The sequence below is a fragment of the Prunus mume genome, linkage group LG5 (genome assembly GCF_029339155.1).
Source record: "Prunus mume cultivar Tortuosa linkage group LG5, ASM2933915v1, whole genome shotgun sequence".
Classification (NCBI taxonomy): Eukaryota; Viridiplantae; Streptophyta; class Magnoliopsida; order Rosales; family Rosaceae; genus Prunus; species Prunus mume.
The window spans coordinates 4,469,541-4,482,626 of record NC_142702.1 but is presented as its reverse complement, the minus strand read 5'-3'; the positions used below and the strand labels follow the sequence as shown (position 1 = coordinate 4,482,626).

Genomic DNA, 13,086 nt, shown 5'->3' with positions numbered 1-13,086 from the left:
TTACAAGGAAATAATGCATTAAATTTAGATTTTAAATGTGTTTTCCTTATTTACCTCAAAGGGTAAAATTCGACACAACAAAAAAAGTAATAAATGTAAAAGAATCTGCATCTAAAATGTCATTTTGGACCTGGATCTGAAAAGCCCATATCAAAATATGTTGGGAAACAAAAGGCCTCTTCACCAACCCAATTTCCTCTAAAACTTGGAAGGAATTTTCAAATAATTAACTTGGATTTTAAGGATATTTTTGCTACCGAGTTTTATATTTTTGATACCTTCTTAATGCACGAGGAAAAAAAAAGTGAGGGGATACTTTTTTTTTTTTTGAGAAGGAGAATTCATTCATAAAACCACAAGACGTACAAAGAGCGACATGATACAATGACTTCGTTAAAACCTTCCTTAGGACAACCTAATGGGACAAACCCCCGGGGAGAAAAGAGTACCACATATGTCATGAACTAACAAGAGAGTTCAATTCAGGTCACTTTGGATCTATTACAATAAAAGAATAAAGTCAAAAATGAAAACTAACACAAAGACCTCCGACGAGAAACCGCAACTAGAGACTAACACAATAGACCCACATGAGAGAACCGTAGAAACCCCAAATAATAAACCCACAGGAGAGGATCGTAGAACATCCCAACTATCAAAAGAAGCCTTATATGAGCAAGATCATAGTCTTTTGACACCCACACAAATTATAAGGCATACCATAGCAAAAACTAGGAGAGAACACAAAGGAGGAACACAAAAAAAAAAAAATAGTAAAAAGACCCTTGAGAAGCACTCCACTTCAACTCAGAACCTGTCAAAGAAAACCTCCTATGACCAAGCATAGTTCTTCGGTCAGCGCAAAGTAGAGAAGAGCACCACATCTTAACAACTACCACTAGCGTCTTTGTTGCCGCCATCGTTAAAATAGAGACAAAACATCAGCCACCAAGTATCACAATTCTCCCAAGGAGAGACACAATCCAATGTCACTCCTGTCGTAGCCACCGAGACAAAGACAACACCAGTCACCTAGAACACTGCAAAAATAACCAAACCAAACAAACAGACAAACAGACCTAGTTCCAAATAGATCTAGACTATCTGGGAGAAGGGAAGGGGATGAGAAGATGGGATAAGAGGAAAGGGAAAAGATGGAAGAAAAAGAAGGAGAGATGAGGAGAGGAAAAGGAAGATGGGCGGAGGGGAGGAGGGGCAGTGGCCACCTCCTCCCTAGCTTCCTTGCGGTTACTTGAAAGTTGACACATTCTTCATAACTTTGAAGAGGACAAATTTTTTTTATAAAACAAAACAATCCAACACCAGAAACCACCAACGTCCCCGTCCCAATCCAAACCGACAACACCCAACACCATTAGCCATCCCACTTCGCCGACGGCAGTTCCATTTCCACCTCGCTCCTCCTCAAAGTCTCTTCTCTCCCTCTGTCTATATGTTTTTCTATTTCTTGAATAAAGTGTTAAATCTGATGAGCATTGGGCCCAACAGACAGAGGCATCCATCCCTTTGTGCAAAATCTCTATTCTTTTGGGGTGGTTTTGTTTGAGATTTTTGTGTGCACAACACCTGTTATAGATCCATCACTTCACTTGCAAGGGATTGAATGATAAGCTTCGCTGAATTAGATCCAGATATGAGATTATCTTACAAGAACGAAAGAGAAAGAGGGAGGTAAGAGGAGGTGGTGTTCTTGCCATCTAGGTAGAAGCGGTGTTGTAGCCGACGACGTGAAGGTATTGCCGTCGACGATGTCAAGAAGGTATCGCTGCCGGCAAGGTGGAGAATGTGCCATTCGGTGAAGTGGGTTGGCTGACGGTGTTGGGTGGATGTTGGTTTTTTTTGTTTAATTTTCAAATTTTTTATGCTTAATTTATTAAAAGCTAACGTTGTGTATTAAGAGTTAAGTTTGATTAAAAAAAAAAAGCGTTAAGTGAATAGAGAGGTGTCAAAGAATTAGATAGGGGACATGGCTGGTACAAGAAAAAAAAGGGACAGAAGATCTGGACTCCAACAACCCACCCATTGGATAAGAGCACTTTCACTCATTTGCCCTGACAAAGGGTAAGGGCATGGCAAGGGTTGTTACTATTCACGTGAATAGTGGCAGCCCTTGCAAAAGGCTTGTGGTGTTTCCACACTTTGTCATGGCAATCTAAGGGCAACCTATTCACATGAGATATGATGAGAGATGAATTTGTATAGACTTTTGGTATGAGAAGTGAAGAATATGACTAAGTATTTATTTTAAAAAAAATTTGAAATTTTTAGTATTTTTTTTAGATTTTTTAGATTAAATTTTTTTTTTCGTTGTTGACGTCATTGGCATCAACAAACCCAAGAAACAAGCCAGTCTATTCTTGCCTTTGGGCCTGCCCAGGCTTGTGGAGCCCACCAGCTGCCCAAGCTGCATTTGCCCAGTGGAAACCACTTCTTGGGCCTAGGCCCCCCCTCCAAATCTGTCCCCTCCTGCCTCTTATTCTTAAATAAGTTTACATCCTCTCGCTCCTTTTACTTTGTCTCCCCTCTATACCCGATTCAAAATTTTGACACATGTCCTATCATTTAAAATCAATTAACTAACTCCATTATATCCAAATAAAATAATAATAAAATAAAGGATTATCAAAAGTTAGTGCCACCAAGGCGCTCTATAGCATCGTAGCTATCCTTGAGTACTCTGTTTATGGTGATGCACTTGACCTTTTAACTGTTGAGGAATACAAAAGTCCCACATTTGAAACTTAACAAAATAAATTACAACTTATAATAAGTGATTTCACTCTTAATAACATCGAGACATTTTGTATAAAACCTCACACCTACTGACATGTGTAGATGGCTAAGTTGGGGAAAATATTGATGTTGCTAGTAGTGGGCTGAGGATCAGTCCCTCTAAAATCTTAAGATTGCCCAACCCCAATTTGGAGCAAGGACAGCAGCAGCCGCTGCCATTATCCGATGAGGTTCAAGATTCAGAGGAATTACTAGGCTTGGTAGCTGAAGATCACTTGACCCATATATTGCAGGTAATGAAATTTATTCTCTCAGGTCTTATATGTTGGATTTCATATTGCTTGAATGTAGCAATTTCCATGCTCTAACCGTTGATTTCGGTGGCTATGGCAACAGGCTTTCTAACTGGTTTTATGTTTTCAAAATTTATCTATCTGCAGAACTTCTTCTATCTGTTTGTGCTAGTTCATTGCTGGAAGATGCTCTCCTAGTGATGCAAATCTGTCCAAGGGAATGCATATCCGTTTGTATTGAATATCTGATATTAAGTTCCAGAGATAGATTTCTTAATTCGTTGAGGTAAAAAATCCACATGTTAGACACATATAAAAAGATTCTATAGATATTATTTACCAGCTTCAACTGAAATTAGTAAGATTTTGAGATTTTTGCAATTTTGGCAAGTATGCATAAGGGTTTTGGTGGATGTGTGAGAAGCCCCCCTTGTAATTTAGACTATCACTTACACTAAAATAAAATAAAAACTTTTGTTTTTATTACACTTATCAAAGATTTGATAACTGAGCCAAAAATAAAATAAAAATTGATAAAATATATATTTATTTTAAAACAAATGTACAACTTATTATACATGTACATATGCATTCTTCATGATCAATACACGTAATCTTTTTAATTATAAATATTTTAATAATATATGTAAATTTCACAGTACCTGTATTTTTTGAAACTTCGCCGAATAATACAAGTACATACTTTATTAGTATTTTTTCTGTCCTTATATTTTACTAACGATGGGATGAAGTGGATATCTTGTTTATGCCCTTTTCATAAATAGTATATCTTAACAGGAAAATGCTAGGCATACCACATTGTGTGCCACCTCTTGTAAACTTAAAATAATAATAAGAAGTATGGTTGTAACGAATGGAAAATCATCCAGCAAAAATGAGTTCGATTGTTAATGTGGTTCAGATGAGTGTGATTAAGTAACGCGGTTGCTAGTAAAGTAGGTGGTGAAAGTGTGTATGGCATAGTTCGAGTGTTTCGTCATAAACCAATGCTGTTAGAACTGTAACATCTTTTTATCTCCCTTTACATTTCTGCATGCATTGCCCTCATGCAACCTTGCTTTCTTTCTTTCCCATGTCCCTTATGTTCATGCCTTTGAATTATCTTCTGCAAAAAACTTTTAGTTAATTATATGTAATGATGGCCAAAAATAATTCAACTTTGGAGGAACGATGCTATTGCACTGCACAAGATCAATGAAACTTTCTTCAATGTTTGCTTCAGCTCATGACCCAATATGGAATTTGGTGGCAATTGGGATGATGTCTTTAAATCTCCGGCACCGCCAGTTCTTGCCAGTCATTTAGTGCCTCTTTTGGAGCTCCAGATTGTTGTGATTTTCGTCATCACCCAAGTCACCCATCACCTTTTCTTCAAACGTTTCAAGCTCCCAAAGGTCATCTCACAAATTGTTGTATGTTCCATCTCTAATACTCTTCTGTCTTGTTAAAGTTTCTTAATTGTTTATTCGTTTATTTGATCACATGATAGTGAAATATAAAATGATCCCATTTATCTGGAAGTGGATTCAATTCATAACCAAATAGTATAAAGTCATGAAACTGCAAAGGTTTTGTGGGAATTTTCTTTCTTTGTTATGTGTTTGATGGAATAACAAGAGTTATTTGAATTCTAGACTGGCATACTGCTTGGACCTTCAATCAAAGACAAGTCTGGCAAAGAATCCTTGTTTCCACTCCTCAGTCAAGATGTGATTGGCACGACATCAGTGTTTGGTTACGCTTTTTTCATGTTTCTAACCAGGGTGAAAATGGATGTAGGCATGATAAAGAAAACAGGACACAAAGCCTTAACAATTGGTATTTTGTCACTTGTAGTGCCCATAATATGTGGCTTGTTAACCGCCTTTGCTTGCGCATATGTCTTCAAGGAAGAAGAAGATGACAAGGTTTATTTTGTGGCAGCAACGCATTCTCTGACTTCATTTGCAGTTGTTTCTAGCCTTCTTCAGGACCTCGACTCCTAAATTCAGAATTGTTGGCGTGAGTCAACATTCCTATTAGAATAGATTTGTTCCTATAGAATTTCTATTTTATTGTAATTATCTAATTTGAGTAGAATTAGGAGATTTTGTACATATTTCTTATTTGTAACCACTCTGTATGTAGTATATGTATTCCTTCTTGAGAGTTAAACCCTAATTATTTTGAGTTGGGTATCAGAGCGGGTTCCAATCCGTCTCTACAACATCAAAACCCTAATCCCAAAAATACCTATTTCCACTGCACCTAGCCTATACACCTAAGCCTGTGCTGTCTTATATCTCTTACTGTCGTCGTCGTCACCTAATCTTTTGCTGTCGCCGCTATCTATCACCATGTCAGATGTCACTGACTCTTCTTCTTCTACTCCTATTGTGACGGTTCATACCGAATCGTCCACCAACCTACCTATTGGATTCAAATTGAATGGATCCAACTATGAGATATGGGCTTCGATGATCGAACTCCATGCTACTACACAAGGTAAATTGGGTTACCTGACTCGCGACACTGATGCCCCTGATTCCAAAGACCTAAAATTTGGGAAATGGAAAATTGCTGATGCTATTGTGAAAAGTTGGATGCTGTGAACTATGGAACCCAGTTTGTTGAATATGTTTTATACTCTAACTATTGCTAAGGAAATTTGGGATGGTGTTAATCAGATGTTTTATGATGGCTCTGACATATCCCAACTCTATGAACTGCGGTGCCAGGCTACCCGTCTCAAGCAAGAAGGTCGTCCTGTTTCTACCTATTTTGCCGAACTTAAGGCAATCTGGCTTGAATTGGACAAGAGATGTCATTTTGGATGAAGTGTCTGATGATATGAAGTGTGTATGATTTTTTGGCTGGCCTTGACGATACTTATGACAAGGTCCAGTGATATTCTACTGGTATATGTTCCAAGTATCGAAAATGTATTTTTATGGTTCGTCGAGAGGCTCAACGCCAGATTACTATTCTTGGATCCGGCACCAAGATTGGGAACATGCTGTTGTGTTTGCTTCCAAAACACTGCTTTGGTTTCTCAGTGGTCCGACTCTTTTTGTTCGCCTCGTGGCTGACTTCTCTGAAAAAGACAAATGAAGTGTGATCCTTTGTGGTGAAAAGAGACATACTATCGACACCTGCTGGGCATTACATGGGGTACCATATTGGGAGAAGAAGCGAAGGCATTTCAAAAGGAACAACTGGACAGCAAAGCTCATGTGGCTGCTGCCCCCACTTCTATGACTGACATCAACACTAGGCACGACCACCTTTCTGCTACTCCTCCTCCTCCTCCGACTTTGACCGCCGTCTCAAGCACTCTAACACCTCCACCTCCAGGTAACTTTGGCAAGGCTTTCCATGCCCATGATACTCGAGATACAGGTTGGATTATTGATTTAGGAGCTACTGACCATATGACATATAATTCTGCTTTATTCTCTACTACTATTCCGCCTCGTCGTGATCATGTTCTGACTGCTAATAATGCTGCTGCTCCTGTCACGGGGGCTGGTTTTATACTCTTGACACTTGCTTTACCATTGGACAAAGTGTTACTGGTTCCATCTTTGTCTAGTAATTTATTATCTGTACCGCAAGTTACTGAGCAGTTAAATTGCATTGTACTAATGTATCCGTCTTTTGTCTTACTATAGGATATCCAGACTCGGGAGATCTTTGGTCGTGGTACTAAAAAGGGGTGGCTTTATTATGTGGATGATGTGGCAACTAGTCTGGTTCTTAAATCTACTGGTAGCGCCGAAACTTCTCAAACATCGCGGATTTGGTTGCTACATTACCGATTTGGTCGTGCCTCATTTGTATATTTACGGCATTTGTTTCCTGCATTATTTAGTGTTGTCAACGAGTCTGATTTCCAATGTCAGACATGTATTTTAGTTAAGAGTCATCGGGTATCCTACCCTCCAAGTTGTAATAAATGGTTTACGCCTTTGATTTAGTTCATTCTGATGTTTGGGGACCTTTCCCGGTTTCTACAGCCTTGGGAGTTCGTTGGTTTGTGTTATTTGTGGATGATTGCACTCGTATGATGTGGTTATATGGGATGAAAAATAAAAGTGATGTGGTCGAAATTTTTCAAAGTTTCTATCAGATGATTCAGACTCAATTTATACCCCCTATCAAGGTTTTTCGATCTGATAATGGTGGAGAATTTGTTAATTCGGCGTTATCCAATTTTTTTCATACTAAGGGTGTACTCCATAAGACTACTTGCCCTCAAACAACACAATAGAATGGGGTTGCTGAACGTAAAAATGGGCAAATCTTTGCTGCTGCCCCTGCTCTGCTGCTTGGTGTGCGTCAGTTCCAAAGCGATTCTGGATGGATGTTGTTACCTATGCCGTCTATCTCTTGAATCGCCTACCTTCACGAGTTTTGGATTTCCAAACTCCTATGCAGGTACTGACCCATCATGTCTCTGCCTCTTCTATGTTGACTCTGTCTCCAAAGGTGTTTGGTTGTGCCGTATATGTTAACCTCCATTAGAATCAGAGGAGTAAGCTGGACCCGTGTGCTCTCCGTTGTGTCTTTCTGGGTTTCTCTCCTCATCAGAAAGGTTACCGATGCTATCATCCTGCAACCCGACGTCTATATGTCTCTATGGATGTTACCTTTGTTGAGGATGAAATGTTCTTCTCTGATACACCCGAGCATGTCCTTCAGGGGAAGACTAGTAGTGAATGACATAGCTAGCTAGATTTACAAGGGGGATTAGTATTGGATAGTTTGATATAAAGGGAAGAACCGACCGAACCTCTGAACTGCTACATGGCGAGCGTACTACACTAGTGAACTGCTATTTTAAGCGATGCTACTCACATGAATCGATTGCCCCCCATGAAGCTTCTCTAATAGTACCCGATCAAGCTCCCCTGGATATTCATGAGGTAAGTGCTTCTATTCATACTTCTAATAATTCTTATGTTTTACCGCCTAGACGGAACCGTGGGGTTCCACCTGATCGTTACTCACCAAAAGGCAAAGCGAGATATGCTATTGCCCATTATGTGTCTGATCACAAGTTATCTCCTGAGTGCAAAGCGTTTGTGACCAGAATGGATAATATTAAAATTCCAACCCGTGTTGAGGAGGCATTTAATGATCCAAAGTGAGCTGAAGCCATGAATATTGAAATGGAGGCGTTGCAAAAAAATAATACATGGGACATTGTTGATCTACCAAAGGGAATGAAGCCTGTAGGATACAGATGGGTGTTTACAGTTAAATATAATGCAGATGGTACTGTGGAGAGGTACACAGCAAGATTAGTAGCTAAAGGGTTCACTCAGACATATGGAGTTGATTATCATGATACTTTTGCACCTGTGGCTAAGATGAATACTGTCAGAGTTTTGTTGTCCTTAGTAGTAAACTTGGATTGGATCTTGAGGCAATTTGACGTAAAAAATGCATTCTTACATGGTGAACTAGAAGAAGAAGTGTATATGAGTCTTCCACTGGGTATAGAGTTACCGGTGAAACGAGGAACGTGTGCAAATCGAAAAAGGCATTGTACGGGTTAAAGCGGTCTCCTCGGGCATGGTTTGGCAGATTTACCACAGCTATGAAGAAGTTTGGTTATCGACAGGCCAATACTGACCATACTCTATTCATTAAACACATGGCTGGTAAGGTGACTTTTTGATTATTTATGTTGATGATATGATTGTGACTGGTGATGATACTATAGAAATTGAGGAACTGCAGAAACGTTTAGCATCTGAATTTGAGACGAACGATTTGGGCAATCTGAAATATTTTCTAGGAGTGGAAGTCACTCGATCTAAACATGGCTTATTTCTTTCACAAAGGAAGTATGTCATGGACCTGCTAGCAATACTTGGGATGCTTGACTGTAAACCAGCTGATACACCTATTGTTGAGAATCATAAACTTGGTGTTTATGTGGATCAGGTCCCAACTAACAAAGAAAAATATCAAAGGTTAGTTGGGAGATTAATTTCTTTATCATTGACATGCCCTGATATTTCCTATGCTGTAAGCGTTGCTAGCCAATTTATGCATTCACCTAGTGAGGATCATATGGCTGTTGTAATGCGTATTCTGAGTTATTTAAAGTCTGCTCGTGGGAGAGGTTTATTATTTAAGAAAACTGGTCACTTTGATCTAGAAGCAAATTATGCCGGGAATATTACATATAGACGTTCTACATCAGGTTACTTCACCTTTGTTGGTGGTAACCTAGTTACGTGGCGTAGCAAGAAGCAAAACGTTGTGTCTCGGTCCTCCGCAGAGTCTGAGTATAGAGGGTTTACCCAAGGGGTTTGTGAAATACTGTGGTTGAGGTGGTTACTTGCTGAAATTGCGTTTAGACTAAATGCTGCTAGAAAGCTCCACTGTGATAATCAGTCTGCATTTGAAATTGCTAACAATCCGGTGCAACATGATCGAACTAAGCATGTAGAAGTTGATCGGCATTTCATTAAGGAGATGCTGGAGCATAAGTTAATTTCTATACATTTTGTGCCTTCTTCAAAGCAACTTGCAGATATGTTGACCCATGCTGTGTCAAAGCGCCGATTTGAAGACTCACTTGACAAGTTGGGCATTACCGACATCTATGCACCAACTTAAGGGGGAGTGTTGGCGTGAGTCAACGTTCCTATTAGGAATAGAATTTGTTCCTATTAGGAATAGAATTTCTATTTTATTGTAATTATCTAATTTGAGTAGAATTAGGAGATTTTGTACATATTTCCTATTTGTAATCACTCTGTATGTAGCGTTCTCATTGAGAGAAGAATAAACATATCAGTTTTAAACCCTAATTATTTTGAGTAGAACTAGGCCGCTTGGGACTATCTTCCGGCCTGGTCAGTGACATGATCAATGTGATTACAACAAGTACTGCTAGTTTAATCAAAGTTTTCATGCGAACTGGACAACCAACATACAAAATTTACAGGGACATTGGATCACTTATTATGTATATTCTTGTGGTAGTGTTCATCATTCGTCCTGCCTTGTTTTGGATTGTGAAACATACACCAGCAGGCAGGCCTGTTAAGGATGTGTATATATATGCTACCTTTCTAATGGTTCTGTTGTCTGGCGTTCTTTCTGATATGTTTGATCAAACGGTGCTTTTAGGTCCTTTCATTTTGGGTTTGGCAGTTCCAGATGGACCACCATTAGGCTCTGCTATAGTGAAAAAGTTTGATTGTTTTTTCTCTGGAGTTTTCACGCCACTATTTGTGACTATATGTGCAGTGAAGGCTGATCTTTCGTCCATCGGAGATGATCGTAAATTGTTAGCGCTGGACATTGTCCTTCTGGTGGTAACTTTTGTGTCCAAAGTAATGGCCAGTTTTGTGCCATCTTTGATTTGCAAGATGCCCTTCAATGATGCTCTTGCAATTGGTATCATAATGAGCTCTAAGGGCGTAGTGGAGTTGGCATCGTACTCCTTATTCCATGACTATAAGGTAACTAGTTAATTAAGCCTTAAAAATATTATTCTTTTCCCTTGTTCTATCTGGTATATACAGGCACTAACATTCAGACATATTCGGATTACGATGCGCATGGAAAACGTATATAACTAATCTTTGTTTTCCTTTTTCCCCCCTTGAATATTGTAGACTATTGATGATCAAACTTTCGCGGTGCTGCTCGTTAGTGTTCTGATTATAGCAATACTGGTGCCTAGCATGGTTAACTACTTGTATGATCCTTCGAGGAAATATGCAGGCTACCAGAAAAGGAACATCATCGATATGAAACCAAATGCTGAGCTCCGAATACTTGCATGTATTCACTCACAATACGATGTTGCTCCTGTCATTGACCTTCTTGATGTTTCATGTCCAACTGGAGGGAGTCCAATTTCTGTCAATGCCCTTCACCTTATTGAGCTTGTTGGCAGAGCCTCCCCTGTTTTTATTGCCCACCACATTCATGAAAAGGTTACATTTAACATTCACTTTAGCGAAAAAGTCATCGGCCCCTTCAACCGGTATCAACTCAACAATCAAGGCGCTGTATCAGCAAACATATTTACAGCAATCTCTCCATCCAACCTAATGCATGAGGATATATGCACACTCGCTCTCGACAAACTTACATCCATTATATATTACTCCCATTTCATCGAAAATTTGCTTTTGATGGCAGCATAGAGTCTGAGGACAATACTAGGAGGGCATTAAATTGTAGTGTCCTTGAAAGGGCTCCTTGCTCCATTGGAATTATTGTCCATCGTGGTCATTTGTGACATTCATCATCGTTGTATCGCATTGCCATGATCTTCTTAGGTGGGCACGACAATAGGGAGGCCTTGACATTTGCGAAACGGGTGACCAAGGACCCCGGGAGCTTTAGCCTAACGGTGGTACGATTAGATGCTGAGGATGGTAAAACTATGAATGATTGGGAAAAAGTTCTTGATAATGAGGTGTTGAAAAGGAATTTAAGCAGAAAAGTGTGGCGAATGCGCATGTTACATGTATCGAAGAGAGGGCGAAAGATGCAGTTCAAACAACGCGAATCCTTCGGTCTATAATGAATGAGTTTGAGCTTATCATAGTTGGGAGGAGGAATGGCTTGGATTCCCCTCAGACATTAGGTTTCTCAGAGTGGAGTGAGTTCCCTGAATTAGGGGTCATCGGGGACCTGCTTGTTTCATCAGATTTCGACTGCAATGCTTCGATTTTCGTGGTGCAGCAACAACAACAATTGAAGGGAACCAACGGTTTCAAGCTATGATGTAAGAAGATTTTCGTTTTTCCTTCTCTTTTTCATTTTTGGCTCTTTATACTGATGGTAGCATATATTTTGTTTAACATATTTCTTTGTATATTTCCAATCCTCAGCCATTTCAAGAATATCAAATGAAATGTCCCAAATCAATTGTAAATAAATTATAAAATAAATTAGATTTATTCAAATCTTTGAAGATAGTTGAGGTTGTGCATCTCCCAACATATCCTAAGCGAGGAAAATGCTTCCTTCCTTAGGAGACTTTTTCTAGACGCTTGAGGTCAATGCTCAATTTAACTTAAACAATGAGCAACAAACTACTTCAAATGTATTACTACAAACTGAAAAGCTAAAGAAAAATATATTGGAAATGGTTGTTGCATCGCTTGACACTTGAGTTAGGTTGTTTCCTTTTTTCTTTTTTTAGCATTACTAAAAAACTTAGGGCTTGTCTGGTATCCTACTAAAAAAAATGAACTCAAAAATCATGATATTTATTAAAAAAAACATGAGTTTTTAAATATTGATATTAAGACCTAAAAACTTGTTTGGTATTGAACTCCAAACTATTTTTAGGATCTAAAAAATGTTAAATTAAATTCAGAAAATTAGAAACATCCTATATTCCCAAATTGAAATTAACCACCAAAAAAAAAAAAAAAAGGAGAGACGGAGGAGAGAAAGAGAGAGATATGGGAGACCAGTAGGTGTGAAACAAAGAGAGACAAGAAAGGGAGGAGAGAGAAAAAAAATGTAAAACCTCACTTTTTTTTGTATTTAAGATTGTGCCTTTTTGAAGTTGTTTTTGAGTTGAGTTTTTCCAAACGCGAATTATGGACTTTGGACTCAAAAATTGTTTTTGAGTTTAAAAAAATGGATTCAAATAGGATACCAAACGGGCTCTGTAACCAAGAATTTGTATGGAATTTTTGTGTTAAATGAAAAGAAACAATGTCTACGAGTTTGCATTTTAGTAGGGGGGAAAAAAGGAAGTTTCACTGTTTTGGTGAAATAAAGTGTCAATAGTAGTTAAACCAAATAAAATCATTTTTTACTGAAAAACAATTGACCCAAATAAAGAGCCAAAATTTTCCTGATTGTAAAATTATATATAGAGGATGAGTTGTAACTCAAATGACAACAGGAGAACAAGATGTGTCACAAATTAACATGATGGCTACTAAATTTTGGTGGTCAAACACAAATAGCCTATAACACTTACTGTTAGAACTGAAAACCGATTCAGCTCCCACCTTCACATTGCCTTCGTATAACCTTTTGT

At 38.7% G+C, this 13,086-nt stretch overlaps 1 pseudogene; it reads left to right on the top strand.

The window, feature by feature from the left end:
- Positions 1-4,303: 4,303 nt before the first annotated feature.
- On the top strand, positions 4,304-11,319 carry LOC148916691 (cation/H(+) antiporter 3-like; annotated as a pseudogene).
- The last annotated feature ends 1,767 nt before the right edge of the window (positions 11,320-13,086 follow it).